The sequence below is a fragment of the Amblyomma americanum genome, chromosome 7 (genome assembly GCF_052857255.1).
Source record: "Amblyomma americanum isolate KBUSLIRL-KWMA chromosome 7, ASM5285725v1, whole genome shotgun sequence".
In the NCBI taxonomy this organism is placed as follows: Eukaryota; Metazoa; Arthropoda; class Arachnida; order Ixodida; family Ixodidae; genus Amblyomma; species Amblyomma americanum.
The window spans coordinates 121,824,779-121,843,909 of NC_135503.1; the positions used below are offsets into that span (position 1 = coordinate 121,824,779).

Below are 19,131 nucleotides of genomic sequence, written 5' to 3' on the forward strand. Positions count from 1 at the left end.
ATGTCAGAAACAGACTCCGTATGACGACTGTCACATTCTTGGTAACGGAAAGTTATGCTATGCTATGCACGAGACCAAAATCGTTTTTTCACAACGAATGCTTGTTTTGTTCTTATTGAAGTTTCCGCAATAAGTACGCATACGTCCTCCATTCACTCGGGAGTCATTTCATCTAGAGCGGAAATTATCTGTATTGTAATTATGTACTTTCTGTGGTAAATGAAAATGCGTCTTTGTATAGCTTCTGCCCACAATGTTCACTGCAGATATAGCCGTCTAGGTGCCGAAAAAATAAGTATTATGTACAAGGCTTTCCTTTACGCATACTATGTATTGCATACGTACAAAGAATGAAGCTTAGAATGAAAGAGTGGTAAGTGTTTGGGTGAGTACAAGTACATACGTTTTATTTTCATGGCAAACTACACACATTGTACATCTGCACATTGCTGTCGGATCCATCTGAAAAGCATAAAAAAAATCCTCATTTAGTAGTCACACAACACCAAATATAAATTTCACAAATACATTTCAACCATCCGCTATTGAACAATCGGCTTTCGTAGAAGCTTGCAAAAGCCATTCACTGAGAACCAACCCGCTATAATTTATTGCCCAAAATTCATTTCTCATAACAGTAAACAGTAAAAACCACAGGTCCAGAAAGAAGCAGAGAAAATGCGCTTTCCCGGGCGGCACTGTGCGCATGAGTCTTTACGGTTGTCTATCATTTTGTGCAAATAGAAAGTAGCTCAGGATGGGCGCCAGATACAATTCAATGCAGGCGCCTAGATTGGTAACATCTGAAAAAGGCCAGACACTTGCCGAATTTATCGTCCATTCAATTTGTTATAGGCAAGACAAGACGAAGTGAAAGTACCGCACTCAGTTTATATCCAGTTCCCGGGCCGAAAAACGCAGTAACATCGACGAGTTCACTTCAAAGCGAGAGGCTCCACTTCAGAGCATGCCGCCAAGTTGGCTGTCGAGCATCTGCTGCGTACACTATGTGCTATATGTTTGATGTCACCGTCCGGTTTCTTCTACCCTTTTCACCGCATCCGAACTGCCACTTCCACTTCAGGCGTTTCAACCAATCAGGTGTGCCCGTTGCGGCAGATTATGACGCTTTTTATTATGACACAAACTTGGAATACGGCCCCAGGAAGCACACTTCTCCCAAACCGCATGTTTTCACTCATAGTTTCCATTATCTCAGCATGTGCAAGAAAATGCACTAATATCTGATGTCAGTGAAAATGCAGTCACACATACCAGAAGCAGCTCATTAAGGCATTCCAATATCTCTGCAGTGTGCCTCACGAGGAACGGATGCTCAAGTTTCAAAAAAGGGCTCGTTGCAGAAATTTAACCAAAGACCGTTGCCATGTGAACCTTTTCAAAATGATGACCCAGAAAGACGAAGTGTCCTCATGTGTCTGATGCAAAAGAAGGATGAAGGCATGAGTCTTTTTGCTTTTTGAACAGCTGTGATACATTTTTTACTGGTACTGCTTGGCGCAGCTTCAGTCTCCTTGACATTTTGTGAAATAATTATGTATCTGCGAAAGATCTCGCTAGCAAGAGAGAGAGAGAATGAAAAGGAAATGCAGGGAGGTTAACCAGATGTGAGTCTCCGGTTTGCTACCCTACACTGGGGATGGAGGATAGGGGTTAGAAAGATGACAGAGAGGAAAACGCAAAAAAAAAAGGAACATGCACACATGGAGACACACACACACATGGCGTTCCAGTTAAAGTCTTTCACACAGGCCGGTAGATTGTAAGAAGCGCAAAAGCGCTTGCACGGCACTAATGGAGAAGCAAAAAGACCCATGTCCTAGGCCTTTTTTTTTTACACTAAAGGAAGGCTCGCCTTTTAGGGTCATTGATTACGAAGAGGTCCATGTGGCAACAAACTTTGAGAGAATTTCTGCAATGGCTCTGTGTTCTGATGCCTAAGAATTTCTCATGAGGTGCCCTGTAGATATATCACAACACCTCAGTGAGCTGTTACCAGCCCTGTGAGTGCACTGTCACTTGACATCAAGGGTATGTACTTTTCCTCGCCATATGCAGCAATGATGTATATGGCAAGCGAAAGCATAAAAGATTTCTAATGTGCAATTCCAGATTGCTTGCGGAGGAAAGCACAAGAGTCTGGCCATGCTCAGCTGTTACCTTTGCTTCTTGCTTGAGTTCTACAGTGAGTACTACGTAATGACAGAAGGAGTCTGCATCAACTCATATTTAACACCTGTCCTGTGCGACCTCCATCTTGCATTACATGACAGGCAACTTAATAACACCCTTCATGCAAAGAGTGTCATCAGGGTCGGTGTGTTCTGTCAGTTTCCTGGTCCTGTGGTTTGTGCTGTGTTTTCTACTCTTAAATTATTTACTGCCTTCATTCTCCACTCCATGAAGCCTGAATGTGCTACACGGGGCTGCTCCACGCGTCGTGGAGCAGCCCAGTGGCCATTTCTTTTTCATACATCGGAGGCACTCAGCTCGAAAGCCATGCTTACTATATTCAGCAAACAAGGGTACATGTGAGACACATCATTAATAACCTATTCTCACAGTGGTATCTGGTGCAAGAATATCTAAATACTACTCAATTTTTGCTTAAGTTTTCAGATACACTTTTAGATTAAAAACATAATTTGGCTACATTAGCAGAAGCACAGCACCAAGGTACTCACCAATTGCCTGAAGCACTGTACGCAAGTTCACGTGCCATCATGAATACAGCACACTGTCCACGTCTTCATAATGCCATGTCACTCCAGCACTTCGGTAGCAAAATTTTCCTCTAAAAAAAAGAGTAGTTTTGTTTATGTTAGACTGCTCATATTTAATTTTACTATATACTATGTACTTCTCATTGTACTGCCCCAGACTAAAAAATACCAATGATCATCACGCTTTGAATTATGTCATATGATCACCAAATTTGGTGTAATTAATATGTTCTTAGAAATTCTGATAGAAATAAATCTGACAAAATATTATTTCAGAAAATGTGGCACAAGGAAGAAGGACGCTAGCTAGATAACCTGGATGTATGTTTTCAGTTGTATGCAGCCATTTGCACCATTGCACACAAAATGTACAATAAAGTGGGTTTTACCTTTCCAAATGGAATTTCATGCTGCAAACATTTAAGTAAAAAAATTTCAACCTTCCATTCTGCATAAAGGAAAGAAAATTCCTCTGGTTTTTTTCACAAGCCTCTGCAAGTACACAATTCAGTGAATCTACTCTACAAGTACTTGAATCTTGAATCTATCAGCACGAGACAGGGACGAGAAAGGAAACAAAACAGGCACTGACTCGCAACCGAAGTTTATTGAAGTGAACAGGGAGTATATAGAAAAGCCGCACACCACAAACTACACAATTACACATAAGCTACATCACAACATAAGTAAAAGATTGCCCTTAACATTCCTCTCATCTAGACAGTCCAACCCGCTGCATGTTAATGCTATGGGCAGCACACTCACACATTCGTCACCGAGTCATGTGTCTAGCCTCGATAATTTTCCGGTTAATCTGCTGTGAACGTAGCGCCAAAATGCGTGTTGCCGAAAGGAATGGCTAGGAGCCTTCACATCCCTTGCAATGTGCAGATAAGTTACAACCCCTACCTATATCCAAATACCTCTTGTGCTCCTGTAGTCTTACATTGATACAAATTCCAGTTTCACCAACATAAACCCAACCACATGATAATGGTGTCCGACACACCACATACATTTTGCAAGGCACATTTATGTTGCCACGTTTCACTTGACACATGTGCTTTTCCCTAACGAAATACAGAAAATTATTAACAATTTTACACATTGTAGACAACTTATTAGGGCCGACAACACCATTTTTACGTCATACCTTCTGGCCACAGTCTTCAAATTTTGCAACAATTTATGTATGTACAGTAACACAGTCAGTCTTTTGGCATCTCACTGGCTGGCCCCGGCCTGATCGTGCCAGTCCCTGCGAAGGGGTTTCAGCTTTTAACATGCTTAAGGGAAGAATGGCGCAGCATCAAGTAACGAGGACAGCAGGACAGCACACCCACGCACAAATGCCAACCCTGGAGCAGATACAGAATACAAGAGTGCATGATTGACATTCAGCGTTGACAGTCAAGGAAACGAGGAAACACGGATTTGAACGCTAAAGATTGAATAAGCCCGAACCTTGGCTGCCAACGCTGAATGTCAAGCACGCGCTCTTGGATTCTGTATCCGCTCCAAGGATGGCACTTGTGCGTGGGTGTGCTCTCCTGTTGTCCTCGTTACTTGATGCTGCGCCATTCTTATTTTTAGCATGTCTGACCAACTTGCCCAATCTTATATACTCAGCTTTAACAATTTATCGCATGCTCCTGCAATAGCATGGTTGGGAAATCATGCTTTCATTAGCCTTAAAATCTTCACTTGGAAACCAGTTGTCAAGCTGTAAAAGCATGGCTTCGCCAATACCGAGCCTAGACTTGACGACGCAATGCTATCTTTCACTAGCTTAGAATCGTTCGACCAGCAGTCAAGTAGCTGCTTAACACTCCTGGGTGAATATAGCTAGCACAGGCATGTGCAGAACATCAAGGTAAGGTTCAGAAACCGCAGCTCTTTTTGTTGGGACATTTTCTCCAAGGTAAACTTAAGACAAAGGTCTTGCTCCTTAAACAAGTTCACAATATGTACAGGTCCCACACTATCGCAACATTTGTAAAAGACCAGAAAATCATAGACGTAGCGAAAGATTTTCCCCCCAGCCTATGCAATTTCTTGGCAATCATTCCATCCACCCTGCTTAAGACAGTATTGCTTAGCACAGGGGCAACCTTCGAATCGATACATTTAGCAGACTTTAGAACATATGCCGCACTGCCATACTCCACAAACATGCTCTTCCCTTCAAATAAAAGGAGGCAAGTGCCAAAAAAGACTTATGTTACACATCCGTTCCTAAACACAAGCTCATCGTTGTGCTCCAATATACACATTCATAAGCTTTTCACGAGATCTTCATACGGGATAGAATAAAATACATAGACCCTAATCTACATTTCTACATCTACATCGACCCTAATCACAAGACAATCTGCTGGATTGTCATTCTTAAGATACTCAACCACACTGCGAACTGAGTACAAGAAATGGATCTTCAAGATGCGAAGTAGACAGATGCTTTTGCAAATAACCAGAGATAATTTTGTATGAATCCTTTTCTGAAATTTATCTGAAGAGCATGTTATTAAATAGCATTTAATTAAGAGCATGTTTGTAGAGTAGTGCAGTGCGGTATGTGTTCTAAAGTCTCGAATATGCAGTGGTTCGAAGGTTGGCCTTGTGCTAAGCGATATTTTCTTGAGTAGGTTGGATAGAATAATTGTCCAGAATGTGCGTGGGCTGGGGGAAAAATCTTTTCCTATGTCGATGATTTTCTGGTCTTTTATAAAGGTTGTCATAGTTCGGGACCTGTACATCTCAAGTTGTTTAAGGAGCAAGGCCTTTATCTCAGGTTTACCTTGAAGCAAATGTCCCAAGAAAAATAGCTAAGCTTTCTGGACCTTACCTTGATGTTCTGCACACTTCATGTGTGCTGGCGAGTGTTAAGCTGCTATCTGGCTACATGTCGACCATTCTAAGCTAGTGAAATATAGCATTGCACTTTCTGGCGCGGGCTCAGAATTGATGAAATTATGCTTTCACAGCATGACTAGTTTCCAAGAGCAAATTTTAAGGTTAACGAATGCAGGATTTCCCAACCTTGTTACTGCAAGAGCATATGATAAATTGTTAAAGAAGCTGAGACAGTTTCACGGTGACCGGCACAATCAGGCTGGGGCCAGCCAGCGAGATGCCAAAAGACCAGTTGTGTTACCGTATGTACATAGATTGTCGCACAATTTGAAAAATGTGGCCAGAAGGTATGATGTAAAAGTGGCTTTCTCGGCCCCTAATAAGTTGTCTAAAGTATGTAAAATTTTAAGAATAATTCTGTGAATGTGGCTCGAGAAAAGTACACGTGTAGAGTGAAATGTATATGTGCCTTGTAAAATGAATGTGGTATCAGATATTATTATCTCGTGGTCTGGTTTACGTAGGTGCAACTGGAAGGCGTATGAATATAAGACTACAGGAACACAAGAGTGTAGGAGCTTGGCTAGGTGGTTAGGGTAACTCTTCTGTACACTGCACGGGATGTGAAGGCTGCTACCCTTTCCTTTTGGCAACACGCATTTTGGCAGTAAATTCAGAGAGATTAAATGGGAGATTATCGAGGCTAGACACATCTTATGACTCCGTGACGAATGTGTGAGTGTGTTGTCTATCGTGTTAACACGCAATGAGTTGGACTATCTCGATCAGGGAAATTGTTGAGGGCAATTTTTGACTCATGTTGTCCTGTATGCTTATCTGTAACTGCGTGGTTTATGGTGTTGCTTGGCTTTTTATATATTCCCTGTTCACGCCAATGAACTTTAGTCGCGAGTCAGCACCTGTCTTGTCTCCTTTCTCGTCCCTGTCTTTCGCACTGGTGGATTCACCGCGATGGCTCACCTCTGCAGAAATCCAAGGCATGACATTTTCCTCTTCACACTTGTGGTTCAGCGCATAATATGGCTAAGGCTTTTCAATTCCAAGGAAAGTTCATGGCTCCATTTAACACTGCCTCCTGCTTACAAGACACAGAGCAGCAATCATTGTAGATTCTACCTGCGACACAAAGAGCAAAGTTTTAGTTTGAGTGGACTAAACTAGGAAAGAAGCACAATATATCTTTAGCCAAATAACTGAACTGAAAGAAACAGAGGGTAGTGTAATAGTGAACACACTGATATATTGCAAGCAAGATATATGCATGATATATTGTAATATCCAACACTGCTACCATTGCCTTAGCAAACTACTTCATAAATAACAATAAATGCAGTATCACAAAAATACTGATAACATACTATTAGTGTTAATAGTAGCAGTGCAGGTTCCATGAACAAAAAAAAGGACCCAGTGCTGACTGTCGTTCCCACAGCAGCCTAGTGACCAATGGCCGGTGTAAAGGAAAGAGGAGAAATGACTTAAAAGAGAAAGAGCCAGGGGGAAGGAAGATAGGTATAGAAGGGCTTAGGATATGATAGGCAAATAAGGTTGTTTAGATGGTGAGCACAAAATAAACATTACCACACAAGTAAAGACATACAAGACCAACCATATATATCATTGTGCAGTGGCAAACTTGATGCCATTTAGCCCAAAATATGTTTTCAATAAAGTGATTATAATTATTAATAGCATAACTGACCGAGTGAAACCAAAACAGGGATGAACAAGGAAGTTGTTTGATATTCTGGCAGAAATTAAAAGAAGAAAATGGATCTGGCCAGGGCATACAATGCAGAGAATGAATCACTAATGGTATCTTAGGGCAACAGAATGAATTTGATGGATTTTAATGGCACAAGGGCATCTATGGCCAAAGAGTGCCTTAGCACAAGTTAATTTCGTCTACTCAAGGTGAGATCAGAGACTCATTTCCCAAGCATTTCATTCAACGTAAGCTGAGCACCACGCCAGGAAACAGTTTGTGCATTGTATCGCAACAAAATGAATTTCACCAGAAGCGAAATACAGCAGGAGATAGCTGATTATAAGCTCACTAGATAAGATTAGAAGATTTCTGATAGTGTGGCATGCAGCTGGTGCAAGACACAGATAATTAAACTGGAAGAGGCCATTGTCCTGAGGTGAATGCAAACTAAGCAATGAAGATAATGAAATTCGCTACACTAGAGCAGTTAAGAATCAGCTCAAGAGATGATGCAAGTTTGCTCAGTGAAAAAAAATCATATAAGTTCACCCAAAAATTGGTATCTTGGCGGTATCAGGCTGCAGGTGCAGATGAATTAATCCTGCCTCAGAGAAGAGCTACATAGAGCACAAAACATTTTAGGCCAGTCCTACACTGACAGCTGTTAATAAATATTTTAAAACTGTTTTTCATTGCACAAACAATAATACCCAGTTTGTGTTGGTCATGTGATTATGTTACTGAGGCTCTCCTAAAAATTCTAGCCAGAGCTAAAAAATACAAGCTGTCTCAACTTAGTTTCTATAGCAACAATGAAGAACTTAAACACATGCAGATTATTCAAGTAGAAGTTTTATTTTTCATGGCGTGCCCTACAAATTTTAAATTATACTGAAAAGTAATAGAGTGGAGTGCTTGTGCCACAAAAACTAAACCTCAACAACAAAGAGAACACAAGATAAAGGCAACAACATATTGCTCAAAATTTGAATGCTTGACAGAACAAATATGAAAAGAAAACCTCACCACAACTGGAACAAAACAGCGTGATACCGAGTACACATTTGAAAACCGTTTCATCCAAATCCCCAGTCTGGTGCTCCAGCACTCGTCAGCCAGCATGTCATGAAATGTACCATAGTTCTGGTAGCTGATCCAGCATTTTGATATGTGAACAATAACCCTCAATGACCACCAGGCTGAATACTTTCAAGAGGCTGTTCTAGTAACAAGACTGCAGTGAAACACTTAGCAAGTTATGTTGGCGTAATAATGCAAACCGTTAATCTGAGAGTTCGCTACCACGCAACTCTGTAGTAACTCCTAAAGTGTTGCAATCGAATGCAAAAAAAGGACTGCCTATTATATAAACAAAAGTCAAGAGGCTGCAATGCAATGCCACAACGGAAGTGCTGCAATACAGCAATAGCGATACAATGTACACTTTAAGCAACACAATGAAACATGATCTTTTATCCTTAATTATCAGAATTTAAATATCTGTTTTCCTTGCTCTCTTGCAAAATTAAGTTTAGATCGTGAAAGCGCTCAAAAAGACAAGGCTACAGGAAGAGATTTCCACACAGTGCGCTTACTTCCAGTGTCTTTTTGAGCACATCCACTATCTAAACATGGTAACCCAACTAGTCTAAATGCTGTCGTTATTCCAAAATTAAGCCTTTCACAAAGTGGGAGGCCCTTTCCCCATACAAGGCGCACCATAACTAATCCAACACTTTTTTCATGATATGTTTTCTCTAAGAATAAACACTGCTTGAAGATTTTGCAATAATACTTGTCTTTTCGATTCTACGAATGTATCATGCAAGTGTTCAATGAAATGACCATCTGCCCATCTTGATCATTGCTCAAAATCAGAGTATAATGCACCACGAAGGGCAGGCTCTGCTTGATTTTTATGTTTTCTTAATGAAGCATGTACATGCAACCCTTCTGCTGGCTTGTATGCAGCAGGTTTGTCTAGATAGGCGAACTGTGGTTTTGCTATAAAAATGAAATGATACTTTGGAAGTGAATGGCTTTCTAAAATGCATTTAACATACATACCGGGGCTTTAACAGCACCTGGTGTAAGCAACATCAGTGGGGGGACCGCAGGAGTGGCCTAGTGGTCCGAGCATCTGCCTCGCAAACGGGAGGTGCGGAGTTCGATCCCTAGTGCCACTGGGTAACCAGCGGTGATACAATGGGTTGTCTCAATGGCCAGTTAAAAACTTGAAATAACCATGCTGCAATATATACAAAAAATGATTTGTGTGCTCTCTCTTACATAACATCAGTTAATCATATCATAGTGTTGGTAGCACACAAAATGCATCTGCAGAACATAAACATGCACTGTTTTTGTTAATATCTTACCTGCTATGTGCTGTTATGGCATGTTATGTGCTGGGAAAGCAACAGATAGTGAGCAATGTTGTGTTGCAGCCTTTCTTCTGGTGGAATTTGAATCATGTGAAGTGCAGCTGAAACTGTTTCATACATAAGTATATTTCATGCAACACAACAAAAAGTGCCCAGCCCCATCATGAGTTGTGAGCATTTTACTACTCTATTTAACATATGATGCAAGTCAGTGACGCTGGAGGCACAAAACTAAATACTGTGAGGTAACAAGAGCTAATATGAACAATCATGCCTTTAAGAGATATTGTCAATATACATTTTCCTGAATGAACTAAAGTTATCCTTAGAAGCATTCAGAGGAAGACAATTTTGCTAAATGCCTTTTGCCAGAATAGGCCTTTTATGAACCAGCTGCAAATGAAAAGACCATGCTATGCATGCTCTAACGCCAAAGTAGTTGCATACAAGCAGTATACTATACCCCTAGTTTTATGGTGAGCCTGTACTGCACAATTTTCACGCAAGGTAGTGGAAAGTATGTGCCATGACACAGACCTTTGCTTGCTGAAACTGGCAAATAAATACTGGGTTTTTAAGGCAGGAAAGAAGTTACAAAGTTCCTTCTGCAGGTTTTGAACTTCAGGCTAGTAATTTGAAAAATATCAATCCCTGACCTGCAATGATTGAAGTTTTTAGCAAATAACATTTTCATTGCAACAGTGGAAACGCTCTTTTATTTGAGGAACGACTTTTCAAAAGCCTGCGTTTCTTGGTGGCTGTCAAGTAGCCCTGATAAAGAGAAAGCAGTCACGACACACAACCAAGCCCCCCCATAGCACATTTTCAACTATACCCTCATGACGTAGCTTTAAAGTAAGTGTTAAGCAATACAAATACAAATTCCTTGATCTCCTTCATGATTTATCACTGGTGTATACATACAAAGATAACCGTACAAGATGTGGAGTGCATGGTAGAGAGAGAGTAGGCAGATGGTTTCTTGACACTCACAAAGTGCACAAGGGAAGGAAAAATCTCAGCGTGCTTGCCAACGTTTCGACAAGACAACTTGTCGTCTGGGGTCAACATATACAGAGGAAACAGAATCTCTCAAGTACAGGGTTGTCCACTCTTAGTGCGAACATGCGAGCACACGGCTGTGCTCTTTGGGCCACTGCGTCTGACATTGCCGCACATCGAAGTGTAACGGATGACACGTAGCACCACATCCAGGTGCATCTCCTCCTGCGCCATTTTGCAGCGATGAGTGGCTGCGCCGCACGCAGTAGACCTCTAAAGAGTGCGGCCATGCGCTCACATGTTCGCACTAAAAGTGGTTAGCTCTGTACATTCCAGAAGTGGCATAATTATTTGAAAAGGCCTTGCACATGGTCAGAGGTTTCCCAACCCATAATTTCCCCCTCCTTTCCTGCTTTCTTTAATTTATCGTTATACTTTAACCTTACTCCCTGCACCTCCTGATGTCGGAACCTTCCTCGGAACCTTCGCTGCCACACTACTTCCCCTCCCCCTTCTTTTTGCCTTTTCTCCAAACCTGCCCTCATTTTCTCTTTTTCCTTCAAATTATTTGCCCCCCCCCCCCCCCCCCCTGGTATTTTATTCTGCCATGCTGCTTAATTCCTTGAGGCAGAGTAGCGGTGCTGTGAGGGAAGAGGTTAAAAGGTCAGCCCCCCACTCCCTCCCCCGAGCAAACCTAACAAACGCAAAAGATTAGGCAATGGCATGTGACAAGCCAACTCGTGGTGTGTAGAACCAAGCCACGCCGTGAAAATAAAAACATCAAAAACGAACGCGCTCACGAACGCCGCGGATACCTACACTTTCAGCCAACTGTGGGTTACCAACGAGACGTCGTCGTTCTAACCGCGTTGTGTTCTAAAAACAGCGTCCCGCACAACACATGAGTCTTATTCTGCAACAAGGAAACGGCACCGAAAAGCAGGAAACAAATAGCAATGAATTTTGTCGCAGTAGTTAACACTACGTTCCGCTGTTTCGTCGTAGCAACAATCGTCCCGGAAGTGAAGACAGTACAACGTAAAAAAAAAAGTAGGGCTCTTCAGTGTACTCACCTTATGCGAAGTTCGATTGCAAGGTGGCCCTGCTGCCCGGACGACGCTGCCGGCAACGGCTGCTAGCATGGCGACGAACATGAGAGGGCTCAACACGGGAGAGTGGCACCGATTCACAGCGTTTGGTTCCACCGGCGTTGCCCAAACCAACGCCTCCTTTACTTTGAGATGCCTGGCACGTCGACCGCGCCTCTATTGTACTCCCTGGGCCACTGCGCTTTTCCGGCTTTCCGCTAGATGGCGCTGGCTTCTGACACTATGGTCTGCCGAGTTTTTGATAGAAAAGCACTGCACTAAGCCAAGTTTTGAAGATAAAATAAGAAAATGCATGAAGTAAAGCAAAAATCACACTTTTTATTTAGTCAGTAATGCAAGCACGCCTCAAAGCTTCAATGCTTTGCGTGACAACGGCTTGTTTTTGTAGAGTTTTGAAACTGCATTTTTGTCGGTGAATTTTATACATATGAGGTGTACAAAAGCCTTCCTGAGTTCATCACTGCAGCTCTCACATTTCAATACAGGCAAGCCTGTGATCACATTCACGCTTTGATGCAAGCATTGCTCCAGAGGTCTCAAGAGAACTTTTCTATCTGCTAACATTATCTCCACGTATTTCTTGAGGCCATAAAGAACTTTGATGAGTTCTTGTGTCGGGTAGTGGAGGCCACCTCTGTCTTGGTGGGAAATCAACCCATCCATAGGAGCATTTCCTTTTGCTTTTCGAACTAGAGCCACACAGTTCTCACACGCAATTTTTTCGCTCACTACCCGAGATATGTATCCTCCAACAAGTGCAAGGGCTGCCATATCTGGTGTCGGCAAAAACGACATCGACGATAAGCAAACTTCTTTCAGTGTTTGTTGCGCCCGATTGGCGTTCACACAGACAGCTGTTGTGCTGCCCCTTCCTTCACTTTCAGTTACACTCTGTGCAGAGCAGAATGATGCGGAGCTGCTGACATTGCTTGTGTCGGATGATGCAACGATTCCAGTCTTTAGGATCTTCTCCAGTCCACAAACAACACTTCTGACATCCATGACATCGTTGCAGCCCGCACTCCGGCGGAGAAAACCAAACAGATTCTATGGGATCGCTTGAAAACTTCCTTGTCAGCACAAACATGAAGTTACATTCATTCAAAAGAAACTGAATGCATTGCACGTTGGGAGACGGTGGTGAAAACTAGTGCATGATAAGTCTCCTTGGTCAGGAAGTTCTCTGGTGGGCTTGATTTCTTCAGGATTTCGATGCACTCAAGGAAGACGAGCTGTAGCCAGTGAAGTCAAGGATCTTCAGCATCCGAAAACTGCCTAGTGTAGGGGTTGTTTTGGTGAATATGCTGCTGGCAGTTGCTGACATCCATTGAAGTGAACCACCTGCACATGTTGGTCATAAACTCCACCGTAGGTCCCACACTTGAAAACTTGGCATCACAAGTGTGTCCTGTTTGGTCTTTCAAGAAACTCAGGCCAGCGGTGACAGGAGGTGAAAAAATTTGAATTGCGGCCCTTACTCCCATTTTCTCGATGTTTGATGGGTACACATGCTTTCTTGTGAGAAAGCGAACTGGCTTGACCTAGGAGCCTTGCTGCATTCTATACAGGTCCTTTAGATAGACAGAGGATATTTCTTGCTGACCTCCCATTTGTTTTGACAGGAACTGGGAGCGAACATTCTTGATAATATGGCTCTGATCAAAGGCAAGAAATAGGCGTCTTGAAGGATCAGCTGGGTGGCGTATCTGGGTTTGAAGTTGACCTAGTGACATCAGCTCCATTGCAGCGACATTTACTTTATGATTGTCAGCTACTAGGTGCACAATTTTGAATCCAACCTCTTCTGTATTTCTGATTACATGCCGCACTGTTTTTGCAAGCATTTCTCCGGAACACCCCTTTGTAAAAAAGTACCCTACCGGTATCTTGAAGCTTGCATGCAGTCCACACAGCAAAAAGCACAAAAGAGCATTTGCAAGCTGACACGTTCCTGATGCTGGCAGAAGATGATTGAGGTCGGAACTCAGATCAATGTCTCCAAGAAATACATCGCGTTGCTTGTGGTATTCAAGTTTCTGTCGGATGCGCATCTCATCCACAACGAGACTGCAGAATTTTGACTGGGGTGTTGGGAGACACTCCACCTCAGCACACAGCCTTCTTTTGACAAGGTCACTAAATCCAACTTCCCCAGAGGAATTTCCCAGGTATTTCCTCAGTGTATTTCGGCATGGGAAAGAGAGCAGCTTTTCGGTTCTCATATGCTCGTAGGATTTTGCTGAGAGGTGGCGCAAAATAGTGCACTGCCTAATAGTCGTTTCTGACCATGTAGGCTTTTTGGCCTTGTAATTAATAACTTGATCCAAAATGATTTGGGCCTTCGTGCACGCAAGTTCCGAGTCTTTCACCACGTGAAGAAACTTGCTAACGTGGCAATGCTTCTTCAACTGTTGAAGCTCTTTCTTGTACGTATCAACCGTTGAAAGCAGCCTCTCTCATTTTGAGCCTTCAATGCCTTTTCCTTCTCGCGCCATTTTTTGCACTGCAAAAAAGCCGCTGAAGAAACACGTTCGTCGGTCTGCGTGCCAAATGACCTCATGGAACGTGCAGTGCGGACGAGATATGGCAGTGTCTCTCCGGACTAGCTGTATTGAGACCCGCAGCAGAATTTTCATTGGCAAGGGACGTGCTGCACTGCTGCGTGAAGTCTTGAGAGGCGACACTGCCGGTGTCAGACGCGGAAATATCACAGTCAGCAGTCAACGTTGTCTCCGGCACATTTTTCTGCGCTGAATGAACACGATTTTCAGGCGTGCAATTTGACGCCGATTTTGCTGGTGAAGACTCTCGTTTCCTTTTCGCAATGCTTCTCTCATTTCGCGGCTTCAGCGGTGCTGGCCTGAGGTAAGAGGGGTATTGGGGAAACACGCTGGGCACAGTACCTGGCTTCAGCATGCGCCTCTTGGTATCTTCGCGAAAGTCTCCGTCAAGAAAATGAAGGCTGCAGACAGCTGAGTAATTCGATGTATCATTTGGCTGCCAGTTCTTCCTTGAAATTACTTTCAGCCATTGTTCCCTCAGCGTTAGGTCCGCAGGTATCTCGTGGAATGACACCCCAGTTTGCTTCTTTCTCTGGCTTGACGTGCAAAACGGCACGCAACTGTACCGCATGACTAGTTGATTAACGCTTCCTCTGCGATTATAAAATCGAGCACTAAAGCGGCAAAACACATACAATAAAAGTAGCACGTGGGGCGCCGAGAAAAACAACGATCAAAACAGCAGTGCTCCTTCCGAACGGGCTACCGTGAAGACTGCGCGGGTGCGAGGGCGCCGGCCGGATAGTGTCAGAACAGAGCGCCGCTCTGTGGCGGCGGCGCGCGTAAACCGGAGAGGGTATGAAGGGGGGGGGGGGCTCGGTGCTGACGCGCCAGGCATCTCAAAGTAAAGGAGGCACTGCCCAAACACACCCTAAATACACAACGCATCCTAAGGCCAAGCCCGGACGATTCTGTCTCGAGATAAGCGACTGCCGGTCGAGGGAAACTGACTGCACGTTCTTCAAAACGCTTTCCTCTACTGGCAGGCGATGAGCCACAGCACTGCTGTCGTCACGAACAGATGCCGTGCCTACGGCGCTAAAACTTTCACTGAGAATGCTCGCCAGAGATGCTACAAAGGGGAAAAGCGAAAGCTCTTACTTACACAACCGCCGCACTGAACGCTACAGACGCCAAGCCGCGTCTAGTTGCCCGATACAACACAGCTTTAGCTCTCTAAACAGGTTCAAACGTAGTTAAACCACGGGTAATTTTTACGCGACAGCGTATACAGCTCGTTGGGTGGAAACGCCGTCGGCGTAGTAGTTGTCGGCACCGCGCGTCTGAAATATTCCTTCCCTCACGGCGCGGTTCGGGTGCCACCGAGAGTTGAGATAGGCGTCATTTCCATTCTTTAAATTGCCCAACGGGCAAGGCGTCGCAACGCGCCCCCTGGCAACGCTGCAGCACGCTATCGCGTCCAACTCTTAAACACGGATCTTAAGTGACCTTCAATTTTTATTTTTATGATTTCGAGCGACCTTCCGCCGGAACATTCGAAAACGACGCTTTCAAAACACCAAACTAGAAAGAGATTGTAAAACACGGCCTTGGGGTCCATTAGAAGAGAAATGTGCGAAGGTACTCAGCTCAATGCTATCTCTCGTGGCACGCTAAGCATCGCTTCGAATGATGACAAAGGGTCAAAGTACTGCGCGTACACACGCTCTCTCGAATGTCGGGAAGCCAAACGCAGACTCAAGCACGGTGCAAGCCCACATCAGAAAAACACCAACACAACATTTTCCCTCCGCACACAAAAGTGCTGGCATAAATACGTCGAGTACAACGCGGAGTTCAAATGCCTTCCTGATTAGTTAACTAAGTCGGTTACTGTTTCTCGTGCAGCCAGAAGTACGGTTTACTTAACGCGTCCGAGAAAGCCCGCTGCAGTGTTCTCAATTCGAATGCCCGTTATGATCAGGTGAATTAGGCCCAATCAGAGCGAGAAAAGTGTGAATGCAGTTCACGTCGCGCCAGCGCGTCGACATCTATACTGAGCGTCGTGCTTTCGTTCCGGCTATGGAAGCAAAAACGTGGCACGGAAGCGCGAATAGTGCTTTGGGAAACGCTAAAGCAAGGGCAGTGCAGAACGCTGACAAACTCACGGCTTCCGCAGTCGAGGCAGGAAGACAGTGGGGGCAATCCATCAGCGGCGGAAGCCACGGCCGTGATCAGTCGAGACAAACGGCGCCACAGCACCTGGCACAACACAGACATCAGCCAACAAACGCGCACAAGACTTCGAGGCAGAATGACTGGGGATGCTGCAAAGCCGAATTCACACTGAAACGCAGGCCTTTGTCCGTCCCTGGACGAACGTCGCTGCTGGCCAGCGTGAGAGCGCCCTAAATTCGTTCTCCCTTATGCCCTGCTGCCGCACGCTCTGTTCGAAGCGCGTGAAGAACATCACTATAGTTCGACGCACAGCGCGATGACGCCAAAGCTCTTCGTCTCATTGGTGCAAATCTCGGCGGTAAGCGACTTTCACGCCACTCGCGGCGTAAAGACCAACTGCTCGCCTAGAGCCGTGGCCTCCGCGATCGAAGCGCGCTTTTGCTCCGGCCATCCCACTCGCACGGAGAGAGCGTAATTCGAGAGAGCGGTGCGACTGCTCCTCTCGCCGCACGGTGGCGCGCTTAACCCATGCTCGCTTAACCCAGAGCATGAAAAATATGTAATGAATAAAGCTAGTAGGAATGCAGCTGTCATGAAAAATAGGGCACTGTGGAATTACAATAGGTATGAGGTGGTAAGAGGGATCTGGAAAGGGGTGATGGTCCCTAGCCTGACCTTCGGGAATGCGGTCCTGTGTATGAGGCCAGATGTTCAAGCAAGGCTGGAAATTAGGCAACGGGGAGTAGGGAGGTTAGCTTTGGGAGCACATGGCAATACACCAAATCAGGGGGTACAGGGTGATATGGGATGGGCGTCTTTCGAGAGCAGAGAGGCTAGCAGTAAGATAGCATTTGAGGAACGATTGAGAAGGATGGAGGAAAAGCGGTGGGCTAGGAAAGTTTTCAGATACCTGTATATAAAGAATGTTGACACGAAATGGAGAAAGCGAACTAGAAAATTGACAAGCAAATATCTGGACAGCAGTAAGGGGGCAAATCAGCAATTATCGGTTAAGAAAAAGGTTAAAGGAACAGAGAGAGCTTTGTGGAAAACAGGGATGCTGACGAAATCGGCACTAGAAACATACCGGACCTTTAAACAGGAAATTGTCAAAGAAAATATCTATGATAATTGTAGGGGAAGTTCTTTGTTGTTTGAGGCCAGGACTGGAGTTTTGCGGACTAAGAAGTATAGAGTCAGGTACCAGGAGATAGACACTTTGTGCATTGCGTGCGGAGAGGAGGAGGAAACGGCTGAACACTTGATACTTTTCTGTAAAGGGCTTCACCCTACAGTGGAAGGCAGCGGGGCTGACTTACCCAAGGCATTGGGGTTTAGGGATAGTGAAGGGAAAGTGGATTTTAAGAGGTTAGAAGTAACCAAGCGAAGGTTATCTGATTGGTGGCTAAAAGCAAGACAGGAGTAAAATTTCACAAGACATGGCTAGGTGGCGTGAGCCACCGCCCGATGTAAAGGGTTCAGCCGTATCCATCCATCCATCGCTAGAGAGCCGGAGGCGCGCGGCATATAGGCTCCCTAATGCTCGCTTTCCCTGCGTGTACCACGAAAACGCAGTTGCCGCAGGCCTGTGTGCGATGCGCGCTTGAAAATTGCCGCACAGCAGCGCCGGCAAAGGACGTGGTAGCTTGCTGGTGTAATATCTTCCTAAATTCGGAAGCAGATCGCCATTAGAGTGTTCGTTGTGCAACACGCACGTATTTTTTATTTTTGCATTTGTATATGGCACAAAACATGAAGTACTTTACATCTGAGCACAGCGGTCTATTTTAATTTTGCTATTCCGGTAAAAATTAGTTTAGAGCCTTAAATTATAGAGAGAAATGAGAGTTCTGTCGGTTTTCCTGTGCAGCAATGATATTTGATCTAAACTTTAATGCATCCAATAAACGTTTGCTTTCGGCGCTTGTAGATATCACCCGATACATTTTCCCTGCCGAATGTTGGGCAGGGCCGTGCACAACAGCCTGGAATGCATGATTTTTCGGCGCATACGGATTGAACCAAGGCAAATTTAGACTTCTTTTTTCCGCGCGCTGTAAGCAAAAATGAGGACAAATAAATTATTTGGAGATACATAGGATATACAATACTTTATTTACAAAGATTAAAGGAGATCTATAATGTTTCTCACATAGTGTTAACTCTAAACACGGAGCACTTTCCTGTGGAGCGGCTTGCTGGCGAGCTTTTTGCGGTAGGCTGCCCTGTCTGTGACAGTAGCGCCTACGTTAGATAAGAGTGGCCTCACGAACTTATCGAACACCACAGATACTGTGCTTGCGGCGTGGTCCTCCCTCGCTTCGCAAACAAAAAGAGGGCATTGCTGAATTCTCGGAAGTAATAGCTCAGCCAGCTGCTGCCGCACGTTGCTTTTTTTTATATGCGGCAAGGCAATATCAACAGCCTTCTTAATGGCCACAAGAACGCTCACGAGCTCTGATCTTGGGTAGGTTAACCTCCCCCCCCCTTGACTGTAGGCTAATGAGCCCCATCAGCAACGGACTCCCATCCGACTGGTGGAGGGCAGGGCAGAAGCTGCACGTTCTGCGTTCTTCAACAGCCCTCGCCACGAACCCTGCTAGGTAAGCGATGCTGGCATTTGTGATGCTT

At 44.5% G+C, this 19,131-nt stretch overlaps 1 long non-coding RNA gene across 2 annotated transcripts; it reads right to left on the minus strand.

Annotated features, from left to right (window-relative positions):
• Positions 1–372: 372 nt before the first annotated feature.
• Positions 373–16,790, minus strand: LOC144097429 (uncharacterized). Of its 2 annotated transcripts, XR_013307018.1 has the most exons (6): positions 16,491–16,790; positions 11,786–15,454; positions 9,394–9,509; positions 6,579–6,734; positions 2,706–2,815; positions 373–462 (listed from the first exon to the last, which is right to left on the minus strand). It is a non-coding gene; the product is annotated as an uncharacterized LOC144097429 (long non-coding RNA). The 2 variants fall into 2 exon arrangements; XR_013307017.1 differs by lacking the exons at positions 9,394–9,509; positions 11,786–15,454; positions 16,491–16,790 and having other exon boundaries at positions 2,706–2,813; positions 6,579–6,631.
• Positions 16,791–19,131: the final 2,341 nt, after the last annotated feature.